Here is an 11,159-nt window from a genome sequence, read left to right as displayed (position 1 = left end):
GGAAAGAGGAGACCAGCTGCACAGGCAGGCTGCGAAATGAGATGCAGGTGATCGGTTTGTGTGATCGGCAACAAGAGACTGTGATCGGCGATCACTTACACTTTTTCACGGAAATCGGCCGATTATGATCGGTGGCCGATCGATCGGCACACCTCTAAAAAATATGTTTTTCAGTAACAGGAATTTATGACTGTCCACCTATCCACATGTTAGGCAGAAAGAACATTTTAATATGAGAAGCATACAAGAGGACCAGGCTAAATCTGCAAAGACCCCAAGATCAAGTGGGAGAATATGATAACGAGCCAGTTTTATGTGCAGAAAAGAAACTAAAAAAAAAGACAAATGAACGCTGACATTGATGTTGACAGATGCTCTCCATCTAAAGACAAACAGCACTTAAGTATTAAAAAAGCTGACATACTAAAATGTGTGACCTTACTTTGATTTATTTATTTATTTGTGGATTTTAGCATAGGAATTTTTGTAGCCCTTTTCCTATGTCACACAAATCTCTTAAACTTCAACTTTAAAAAAGAGATCATTGCCTAGCCTTTGGGGTAAAACACAGAGGTCAGGGTTTCCCCCAGAGTACTATAAGCCTGGTGAGCCACCAGGCTTTACTTGTGCCCCCACCAGGCTAAGCACTGCTTATTTATTTAAGTCTCTTTAAAATGTTTGCATTTTTTAAGACTTTATAGTTGGTGTTCAGGTATTAATCTTCCAATCTTTCAATAATACATCATTATCAAGTGATATTTTAAAATTTCCTGTCAATAAAAAAAAAACAAACTGAAAAACACAATGGGCTTTTGGATAAATGACTGCCCTAGCACCCACCGACAGGGCTTAGCAAGAGGTGGTGACATATTTCTGGAAAACCATAGGATACATCTTTTTGTGAATAGAAAAGTGAATGTTTTATTATTATTATTATTATTATTATTATTATTATTATTATTATTATTATTATTATTATTATTATTATTATTAACTGTCATTTTTATGTCTCATAACACAGCAGAGATGAGGCACTGCGTGGTCTAAAATAACAGCCAAAACGCTACAATGCTGCATATGAAAGACGGAACTTGCTGCTGTCACATTTTTCACACGTGGAGTGCAGCCTCGGGTTTTCTCAGAGACTGTCAGAAGATATGAATGATCACTGAACGCAGGTGCAAAGCGAAAGAAATGCTTTCAGGCGTCTAACACGTGATTGCTGTTGAGCGTGATGCATTTAAGTCTCGCATATTCCCCTCTGCTTTGATTGTCAGTGTGACGGCGGTGCATGACTGCCACCGTGTGGACAGAAGTCAAACATCTCCACTTGGAACAACTTCGATCTGATAAGAAGTAAATAATCCATAGATGTCTTAAATTATTGGTTTGTAGTCGTTAAAGCCTGCAATCAATAATTTACCCGAGTTTTACCACATCCAGTCATATTCTGAATTTGAATTCATGCTCTCCATATCATAAGATTTTTATTTTTTATTTTTTCTGCACATCCAGCTGAAGGAGAGCCAGTGAAGTGTGACAGGAATTTATGTTGCTGTATACATATTTGCATTTCAACAGAACACTTGTGCATGAATGCCAGAAAGGGCATTTATGCACAGAAGGTTCCTGTGAGTCACCGAAGCAATACATCATGCTCCCAGCCTTCATCCATTCAGCCCACAGCTTGCAGTATGGAAGCAGCAACATGACAAATCTTCCTGGATCTCTCGAGTTAAAGACGGGCTGACATATGCATATGAATATGGAAGTATTCAGAAAATCAGGGGGATTCCATTACATGGCACACTAAATAACACGTAGATGTAAACAAACAACATTGTGCTGCACTTACAGTTCACATTTTGTCACATTCCAAACTTCAATATATTTTGATGGGATTTTTTTTTTTCCAATATGAAGTATCCCCTAATTGTAAAGTGAAAGGACTGTGGTTTTTATTTATTTCTATACTTAACAAATTTGTGTGGAATACTTTTTTTTTTTTTTTGCATTTTCTCTGACTCCTCAGAGAAACATGGGGTTGGCAGCATCATATTTTTCTGCTCAGAGTTTGGACAATACTGGGAGGTAAATAAAATGTATGCCACATTTTTTCAGATATTTGTTTTAAAAACTTTTTTTTTTTAAATTCATATATCTTCCTTTATTTAATTAGTTGCACAAGATTTTAGACTTTGACTCGATGGTAAGAAAATCCCGAATCTGTTTCTACCCACTTTACATTTACTTTTGTAATGTGCCAACTAATCACAATGAATATTTCACCCATCATCTTAATTATCTTATGTGTGTAAAATAGTTTTTTTTTGTGTTTTTTTTTTTTTTGGCAATTTATGCAGCAGGCAAGCAGGTGGCTAATAAAGATGCGAGTTTTCGGAGCGTCTTTTGCTGTGAAAGCTCCCATCAGAGAGCTTGACCCAAAAACCCGTGAAGTTCTAAGGACGCTGCGTGTCATGTGCGCGGCATGTTACGCACGACGTTGGGAGTTCCCCTTTCCTCCAACGTGAAAACGCCCCTCTTCTGTCCTTCCAGCTCTCCTCCTGATTGTTAGCCATCGCTACCGGCTTGTGCCTGTCTGCTGTCCCAGCCTGCAGCGCTGCATCTCCCCGCGGCAGAGAGAGAGAGAGAGGCAGACACAGATAGAGAGAGAGAGAGAGACAGAAAGAGAAAGAGAGGAAGGCGCTCTCCGGGGCGGTGGCGGCCGTGTCCTGCAACCTCAATGACCAGAACCTTGACATCCTAACCTGACAGGGCAGGTAGGCAGCTTTTAATTGCATCGTTAAGGTGCGGGCATGCTGCGCTAAACCGGTTAGCGCGAAGTGACACTTCTGCAGAAGCAGAAACCGGTGGGGGTGGGGAGGGGGAGAAGAGGAGGGATCGCATCTCACGCCGGTGCTGAGCTTTGCTGCCGAAACGGGCGTTATTTTTATTTATTTATTTTAATTCCGTGCAAATGGATCGCTTTTGTGGCTAGAGGTCCATGGGCGGATGTGGAGGGTGTTACCACGCAGCGTTAACGCGGCCAATATGGTCGGCAGGCTGGTTTTAATAAGCAGCACAGAATGAGCGCATCCTTTATTTCACGCTTATCAGGGCCCAGTAGGAAGCAGGTGCACCTTTATCGCTTTCTAAATCTATAAAGGCATGGAGGGGGGAAAAAGAAAAAAGAAAACGATTTGCATTTCTCCAGACCTATGTCTGAGCACGTTTTATGCTTAAGGAATTGGTTGTTGTTGTTTTTTCTTCCCCAACCCCTTTATAGAGCCAAAGGCTAACAGCTGATGCTTAGGATAATGGGCTAATTGAAGAGGGGCTGTACTGGCGCGGGTGTGGCACAGGGGGCAGGCATGGACGCCTCGGACTCCTGAGGGTGTGAACTGCTGCCGTCTGAAAAGGTGGTCATTTTTAGATAGCCTCTTAAACTTGCCGAGTTAGTTTTTTGTTTTTTTTTTAAAGAAACTGCTGGTGCGTGTGTGCTGGAGCGGGAAAGAACCGAGGGAAGCTGACCATGCATAATCCAATTTATCAGATCGCTTTTCAGGGAAAACCAGAAGACAATGAAGATGACAAATTAGCTGCTTATTAAGCCTGAGCAAGCGAGTGCTCCACTTTAATCTAATCAAAGTGGGTTTGTTTTTTTTCAGTAGTCATGTTGGCAACATTTTATAAAAAAAGAAAATGTTTGAGAATTACATAAGGGACTTGATTTTCTGAAGAGAAAGACTGGCTGAACCAAGAATTTCAGACTTGACTTATCTTATTTAACCAGGGTTGAAAGTTAGCCCACAAGTTCAAATCAGTTAAGTGATCAATATTGTTTCCTAGTATACTAGTGGGTGGTTGTTATGGTAATAATACCGGTTTTCCAGGCTTAAGTGTAGTGATTAAAATGGATCTACAGCAATTAAATAATTTTTTTAGGTGCATTAGAAGGCATCTACACTTTGATTATTATTTTTTTCATAAACTTAATTTAAGACTTGAATTAAAGTTTGGAAAAATGAGTTGTGGACATCTCTGATGTAAGAAAAAAACATGATCTAAAAACTTTAATACTTTACAATGTATTAAAAGACGTTGGCCGACGAAGTCAACGATCTGGGATAATTATCTACATTTTCTTTATAACCTTGACCTAAAATTACAAAAAGTTCTTGTTTAACAAAAGTGCTCCCGAAGCAATGTTCAATAAATTATCACATTTTTTTTGTGGCTAGAACAGTATGCTGCCACAAAATCCTGTTTGTTACTGTAGAATATAATGCTTTCATTTGACACAGCATTCTGCTTTCCTCTTCAAAGTAAACAAATATGTTTAAACCTTTAACTGAAATATAAAGTTATTCCTGGTTTCCGATGGAAAACTTGACCAAACATCAACAAGAGAACGTTCTCACTCAGCTGATTTGTTTTGGTGAAGAGGTGCGTTCATTTTCTGCTACGTTTTAGGAGAATAAAATACAGTTTCATTAATACTTTAATGGCAAAGAAAGATGAGCTGAGTATATTTCCCACTTAACGTTGAAAATTCTTTAAGGCTGGAATAGCGAATCAAAATCTGTTTTTAGGAGACGGTACTAGTCTCCTAAATGGCAGACACAGATTGAGATGGTAATATAACCAATCATTAAATATCTCTCTCATGTACAAAGCATTGCATTATCAGATCAGTTTTATTGTGGAATGTGAATATTTGTCATCAGCTTAACAGATAATGCTTTAAGCTGCATTTTTAGAAAGGTACGGCAGCAAAGCATGTCTCATTAAATAACCTGCAGTAGCAGAGGACGTTTGGTTTGGGCATCCAGCAGTTTGTGTTTCCACATTTGCTGCACAAACAAGTGGACTTGTCGGTTCTCATCACTAATGCCCCCTTTTGTTCATTCTCCTCTAAGTCAAACAGACTGCGAGCCCTCGAGTATCTGGCTCCTTTGCAGCCTCACCACAGGCCACACAATCTCCCAGACTCCCGAGTTTGTTGAGGCAGTCAGAAAAAAGGAGGAGGCGGCGGGTGGAGGGGTGGGGGGGGGCAAATTAGATCTGAAATCCACCCATCTGTCCATCTATGCCTCTGAACTCTCTGTGCATCCTCCCATCTCGTCTTTCCTTTCACCTGCTCCACTTTTAACCTCCCCGATGTTCGTTACAAAGGTGCAGACGGAGTGGTGCTCCTTTCTCGAAACCCTGTGCCAGTTTCAACGAAAAAGCTCTGTCTTTTAGTGGCATGCATTCTTTTAACTACTTAGTCAAACTTAGTCTGATAGTTGTATAGTAGATGTACGCGGGCAGTGATGCTCTTCAATTTTCCAGGCAGGGATAGGGTGCGATCTACATTCCAGCCAATATATTCGCAGAAGGCGGCTTTGTTTTGCATAATAATTCAGCGAGCATGCTTGTTTAAGGTAAGGCAACTTTAATACAGTTCCCCCCTCAAGGCCTTTGTGGAGGCATTTTATGATTGATTTGTAATACCTCGTTGAAGCAGAGAGCCTATCTGGAGCTCTCCACTGGATAAACTCAAATTACTTTCAAGTCAGAGGAGCTTTCAAAGGCATATCAAAGATAACAGCATGTAATAAACTGTCAGTTGTGCATTGTGACTGCAAAAGATGCACAAATTACCATGCCCAAGTTATGAATGGCAGCATGGGGTTGACATGGGGATATTTACATGGCCAATCACATGCTATCGCAAAGATGAGACACTCGGTTTTTAACACCTGCAGTAATGGATTTTTAAAAACTTTCCTGAAGAATATCAAGGTCATTGCTGATACCCATCATAGTGAATGCAAGTAAAAGTAATGGCTTTCAGGATAGGAGTTGACTGTGTTGCATACATGCTGTGTTTCTAAAGTTGGTGTTGTTGGATTTACATTTTTAGAGAAAAGCAAAGTTGATTTTGTAAGATTAGAGGTTTTATTTTCAGGTCCCGCAAAGCGAAACTATCCGTCTTTAAAATTCTTTAAGATGAAAAAAAAAAGTCTTTATTAAGCTCCTATTTGTGGAAAATTCTGCTGACAGTTGTGACGAAATTAAGTGGGGGGAAAAAAAAAAAAAAAATTGGAACTAGGTTTACGGTAGATTACTCAGGTAATCTTTGCATGTTGATCTGCGTCCGTTCAGACTCAGATGCCTTCTTACCGCTCATATACTTCAGAAAGTATGATTCCACTTCCATCGGCAGTCACATTATCAATAAACACCAATGACCCAGTTCCACTGGCAGCATGCCCGCTGCATCCCACTGCTCCCTGTTACAGATAAGGTGAACCTTAGCTGATGGATTCTGTAGAGCCTTTTTCCTTTCCATCCTCTTCTGTCCTAACTGCTCTGATACAAGCCGGAAATGGCTTTATCTCCTCAAAGAATCTTGTTTCACATCTGGGAAAGTTTAGACATCTTCAAACAAAATCTCATGTTTCCTTTATTTAAAAAAAAAAACGACAAAAAAACACTTACAGTAAGAATGCCTTTAACTTATCTAGTTGTTGTGGAGAGAACTTTTTTATATAATGGGATTATTTCCTTTTTGCGGTTCGAAGGCACCTCCCAAGTCTTTTGAAGCTCGATGATTATCTTATTTTAAAGAATCGACCACTGCTGAGTCAAATAATTGAATTACCTCTTCAAGTTCACCATCAAATAACACTTATTAATTTTTAAATTGTGTATTGTATTGTACAAGAAAAGCAGATATCTGCCACTAGATACAGATCACGTCATTTTGTTCCATTTTCACATACATGAATATCTAGTAGTTCAGTTTTGCTCTCATCTGACCAAAGCAAGGACTGAGTACACAAACGCATGCCAAATTTTTCAAATTTCATGTCTTAACAGCCGAATATTTGAAGCAATTTTTTAGTAATCTAGTTTACTGTTACAAAATGCAGCTGGAGTTGAAATCAAAAGTTTTTCTCCTCGTTACCTGACTTTGTGGCGCTTCTTGTTTTAGGTCGGTCAGGATTACCAAACATTTTTCTGTTTTCTACATTTGAGAGAAGGTATTTTTGTGGTTAATTTTTAACATCCATCAAAACATTAGTTTAAGTAATTGGTAGAATTTCCTTTTAAACTGTGTGATTCCATTTAATTATTATTTTTTTATATTCTCCCTCAAGCCTAGCTTCTTACAATAGTTTGCTGGAACTTTGTCCCATTTCCCCAGACGAAACTGGCGCAACAGGTCAGGTTTGCAGGTTGCTTTGGTCACACTCCATTTATACTCTATCCAGGATGGGAGCTTTGTGTCGACCGCTCCACAAGATTTACTTTCTTGTGCTGAAGCAACTTTTGGTAGCTATATACTCGTGCTCTAGTTGGACAACCTGTTTGCATCCCAACTTTAACATCTCAACTGATTATTTCATTTTGGTGTGCTTCCTGAGCTGTTGGATTTCAAATTCAAAATCTCAAATTGCCTAACATGCTGTGAATTAATCTATTAGAATCCAATAAAGGAACATTATTTAAACTTTTTCAAAAATGTTTACAGGCATAGTAATGTCAGTTTATGCAAATTAAGGTAATAACGAAAAAACTCAAACATTCTTTCTTCCATCATCTGGTTTTATAAAGCTGAAATAATTTTGGTAATCCTAACTGGAATCAGGGGAAATAGTCCTAAAATAATGGCATGACCATTATAAGTGACAGACGCTTCATGTGTAGTGAATTTAGTTTAAATGGGTTTATTGTTCATGTCATTTGACATTGCAAATTATTTTATAAATGAAACTATTTTGAGGCCGAGATACTGTGTAAACAAGTTTCAAACCTCAAGGCTCGAATTCATTTTCATTTATCTTGCCTTGGAAAAAGAAAACAGGTAGGCAGACACGTTTATCAACCTATTTGTTGTTCAACATCTAATGGAGTCTGGCTACGTTTGCTTTCTGCTGTGAGACTGAAGGAATGGTTGTCTGCCTCAACCTAAGTTGTTAGTTTCGATGACGCTGTAAATAAAACGGCTAATTATACACAAACGATACCGCTGTATCCTTTTGTTTTAATTGGTTTGTAGCCATTTTTTAAAAATTCTAACTAATCCTCATACAGTATCTATTTTCATCTCCACGCTGTCAGACAATTAATTCAATTGTTTCAAAATGTCTTATCTTTTCAAAGTTGCAATCTTTTTCTAATATCTTTTGGTCATCCTCCTACCACCACCACCACTGTCTCCACCTTGTCACATCTGTGCGCCTATCTCTGCATGAACTGTCACATCCTTCAGCACGGTGCCATGTGATGGTTCACCTCTTTCTCCCTCTTTCACACATGTGTATGTGTCAGCCAGCCAAATAAATCCCCACAGGCTCTTCTCTCTTTCTCTCTTGTTATTTTCTTTATCTTATTTTGATATGCTTGACAGACGATGTTAGGCTGGAGTTCCCATGGCAACTGCATATTAAACGGGCTCGTCTGATGTCTTTGTGTTAAGTATTGTTGGTGGCGTCACTCCCGACTTTGGTCAGAAAAGGAGGGCGGGTGGTGGTGGTGGTGGTTGAGGGGGCTTCAGGGGGGGGTTAGCTGCCAGCACAGCATGGCGCCTGTCATTTTCCTGTCACTGGTTTAGAGTGAAGCTTTTCTTTGCATTTTACTTTGAAAGTGAAGGTTGCTAAAACACTGAAGTGTAAGAAAGAACTGTTTTACTGCGAGCATGCAGGAAACGCCCCTTTTGTCCTCAATTAAAGGATGCTCGTGAATATTATACATTTTTAATGATTTCCATCAATCACAAATTGCTGACTTGTTCTATCGGTTGGTAATGACTCTAATGTAGCACTTAATGTCTGCACCCTCACATTATCATCTTGTCCACTGTAAAATTGCTTGGTAAGATTTTTATTGCCTTTTTTAACCACTAGGTGAGATTTGATGACGGCTTGAAATGTAAAATGCTGCGATATTTTGGGGCCAATTTTTCGTCAGTAGGTGGACCACCAAGAAGCCTCCTGTTTTCATAAATATAACCTCCTGCATGTATGGTTGTGATTAATTCGTTTTATTTAAACACACTCAATATTTAATATTTTGTGAATAGTAATGTTCAAAATTGGAATAAATGGTGAGTTAGTAACTCTCTTGTTTAAAATTGGCTTTATATAAAAGTATTGTGTTTTGATCAAATAAATTGTGGTAACTTAAAGCAACAGACTTAGGACTTGACTTACACTTTCTTTGTGGGGACTCACAAATATTCTCTTGTAATTTATGCAATTGTAATTGATGAATGCAGACTTGAGTTATTTCAGCAAATGGCTATTGTTGTCTCCCGTTACTTACTTTAGAGTATACAAATTACTGACTGTCATGGCAACTTTGTGCACAGTAAACTTTGATTCTCTAAAATGTTGTACAACATTGCAAGGCGTTAACGGCAGCTTCCAACTTTATCTTTTTCATTAATGCTTTTGTTGGCTAAGAATTTGCTGTTTGTACGTCACAAACCTGCAGCTCAGCCAGAGATGCTTGTAGTTTGCAGTGAAAAGGTGTGTCTGATTTAGTACTTGTGGAAATTTGAGGACAAAGAAAAACCAGCAGGACAAGGGTGCAAGAAAATGGATGGATGGATGGATGATCGCCTTTTCTTTTTCAGTTCAGTTTTGTTTTCTTCTTTTCTTCTTAATAAACAGCCAGCTAGCGCCCACTGTGACGTTGTGGCAAAAAATGAGTGAAACGAGGTGACCCATGAATAGTGTAACCATAGATTTGCGTGTGCCGATGAGGTCTTAGCAGTGAGAGTACAAGTTTGTGGAGACCATTAGCAGTTGCACGACATTTCTCGTCTTATCCATTTTGCGAGTCCACGTTTCTCCGATCTTGTTACATGTCCCAGCACAATTTATTTTACTAAATGGATGCAACAATTGCTTTGTGGGACAGTGCCGATGATGTTTGCTCTTTCACTTATGAGCTCATTAACATTTTGGATATTAATCTCATAAATCAAATCATGCGTTTTGACAGCTCATTTTTTAAGGGATTTCACTGGCTGATTTGTTTTAATCAGATTAGCTCAACTTTGCAGTGACCCACCTCAAACTTCCTGCTCTGGCGCTTTTAATGTGCACAATTCCCCCACCTTCTTTTGCTCCAGGTGGTAATGAAGCAGATAATGCTAAGTCCAGTCATCACTCAAACTGTCTTCTCCATTACGATTATAAAGGGACTAGAAAGTATTCAAAATGCTGAAATATAATGACCAATGCTGAATGCAGATACTTTTTGCATTCAGCATTTTGCAGGTAGCTAGTCTGACTAAAATCAGCCTGGCTACCTGGAACTTTCCCTGGAAGGTTGAACTTGCAGCCTCATTGATTTCCATGTCACATAATTTATCTTGTTTGCGATAATTTGCGGCCGACTTAAGAGTTGTACTACTCGGTCCCCTTCAAAAACCGCTGAGGGCCACAGGTTTAATGAATGTTTGCATTTGGTTTATCTTGAACAAGGACATCTCTACAGTCATATTACCCCACCGATCCCCACCAGAGTTCATCTGGGTTCACTGAGCTGTCCTCTGCTCCCCAGGATTGATGAACTGGATGCCTAGGCCATAAGCAAGAGAAGCTGATTATAAAACAGAGACGGGAAAGTCAGAGATCACATGGGGAGAAATTTTCAGCAATTAGTTCATACAAAAGGCGACTTATCTTGTGGTAGTAATTTAGCTGATACTGTATCTATGATATATCTCTATATCATAAGAAATAGATAGAGATAGATGAGTATTTGCTATAAAAAAAACTCTTCTGATGTGTTTTTTTTTATAGCAAATACTCATCCTTACTTATTCAGACAGGATCTTTGATCTAAATGCGGTAATCTGAATCAGTCAGCTGCATCCTGTTGGTTGGATATGCAGATGAGAGATCTAAATTTAATAAAAGGCATATGGGATATTTTAGGATCTCTGGTGGCTTATTGTTTTTGATCCTACATTGTTTAAAAAACAGCAGAGTTGAACAAAAAAAAGTTTGCAGAACAATTTGGGAGTCGAAATATTTTTCAAACGGTTGTTCTGCGATGACAGTGGAATAGGCTGTCGGCTTGCCTCTGCAGACTGCTGCTTCTCGCAGTTTGGCTCTCACACGTGCACAACAGTCTTATTTTCCTTCGCCGATCCG

General features: G+C 39.0%; 1 protein-coding gene across 6 annotated transcripts in view; it reads left to right on the top strand.

Moving 5' to 3' along the window:
- Positions 1-2,519: 2,519 nt before the first annotated feature.
- The window catches only part of LOC103467236 (band 4.1-like protein 1), a 44,656-nt gene continuing 36,016 nt past the window's right edge, over positions 2,520-11,159 (top strand). For 3 of the 6 annotated variants that reach the window (XM_017305717.1, XM_017305716.1, XM_017305715.1), the window contains exon 1: positions 2,522-2,780. The gene's annotated coding sequence lies outside the window, so the exon portion shown is untranslated. Of the gene's footprint in view, positions 2,781-11,159 lie in introns of all 6 variants that reach the window. The other 3 variants (XM_008413441.2, XM_017305718.1, XM_008413442.2) reach the window with 2 other exon arrangements.

The sequence above is a fragment of the Poecilia reticulata genome, linkage group LG7 (assembly GCF_000633615.1).
Source record: "Poecilia reticulata strain Guanapo linkage group LG7, Guppy_female_1.0+MT, whole genome shotgun sequence".
In the NCBI taxonomy this organism is placed as follows: Eukaryota; Metazoa; Chordata; class Actinopteri; order Cyprinodontiformes; family Poeciliidae; genus Poecilia; species Poecilia reticulata.
Note: the sequence above shows the minus strand (reverse complement) of the source record. Positions and strands in the feature narration are given on the sequence as shown.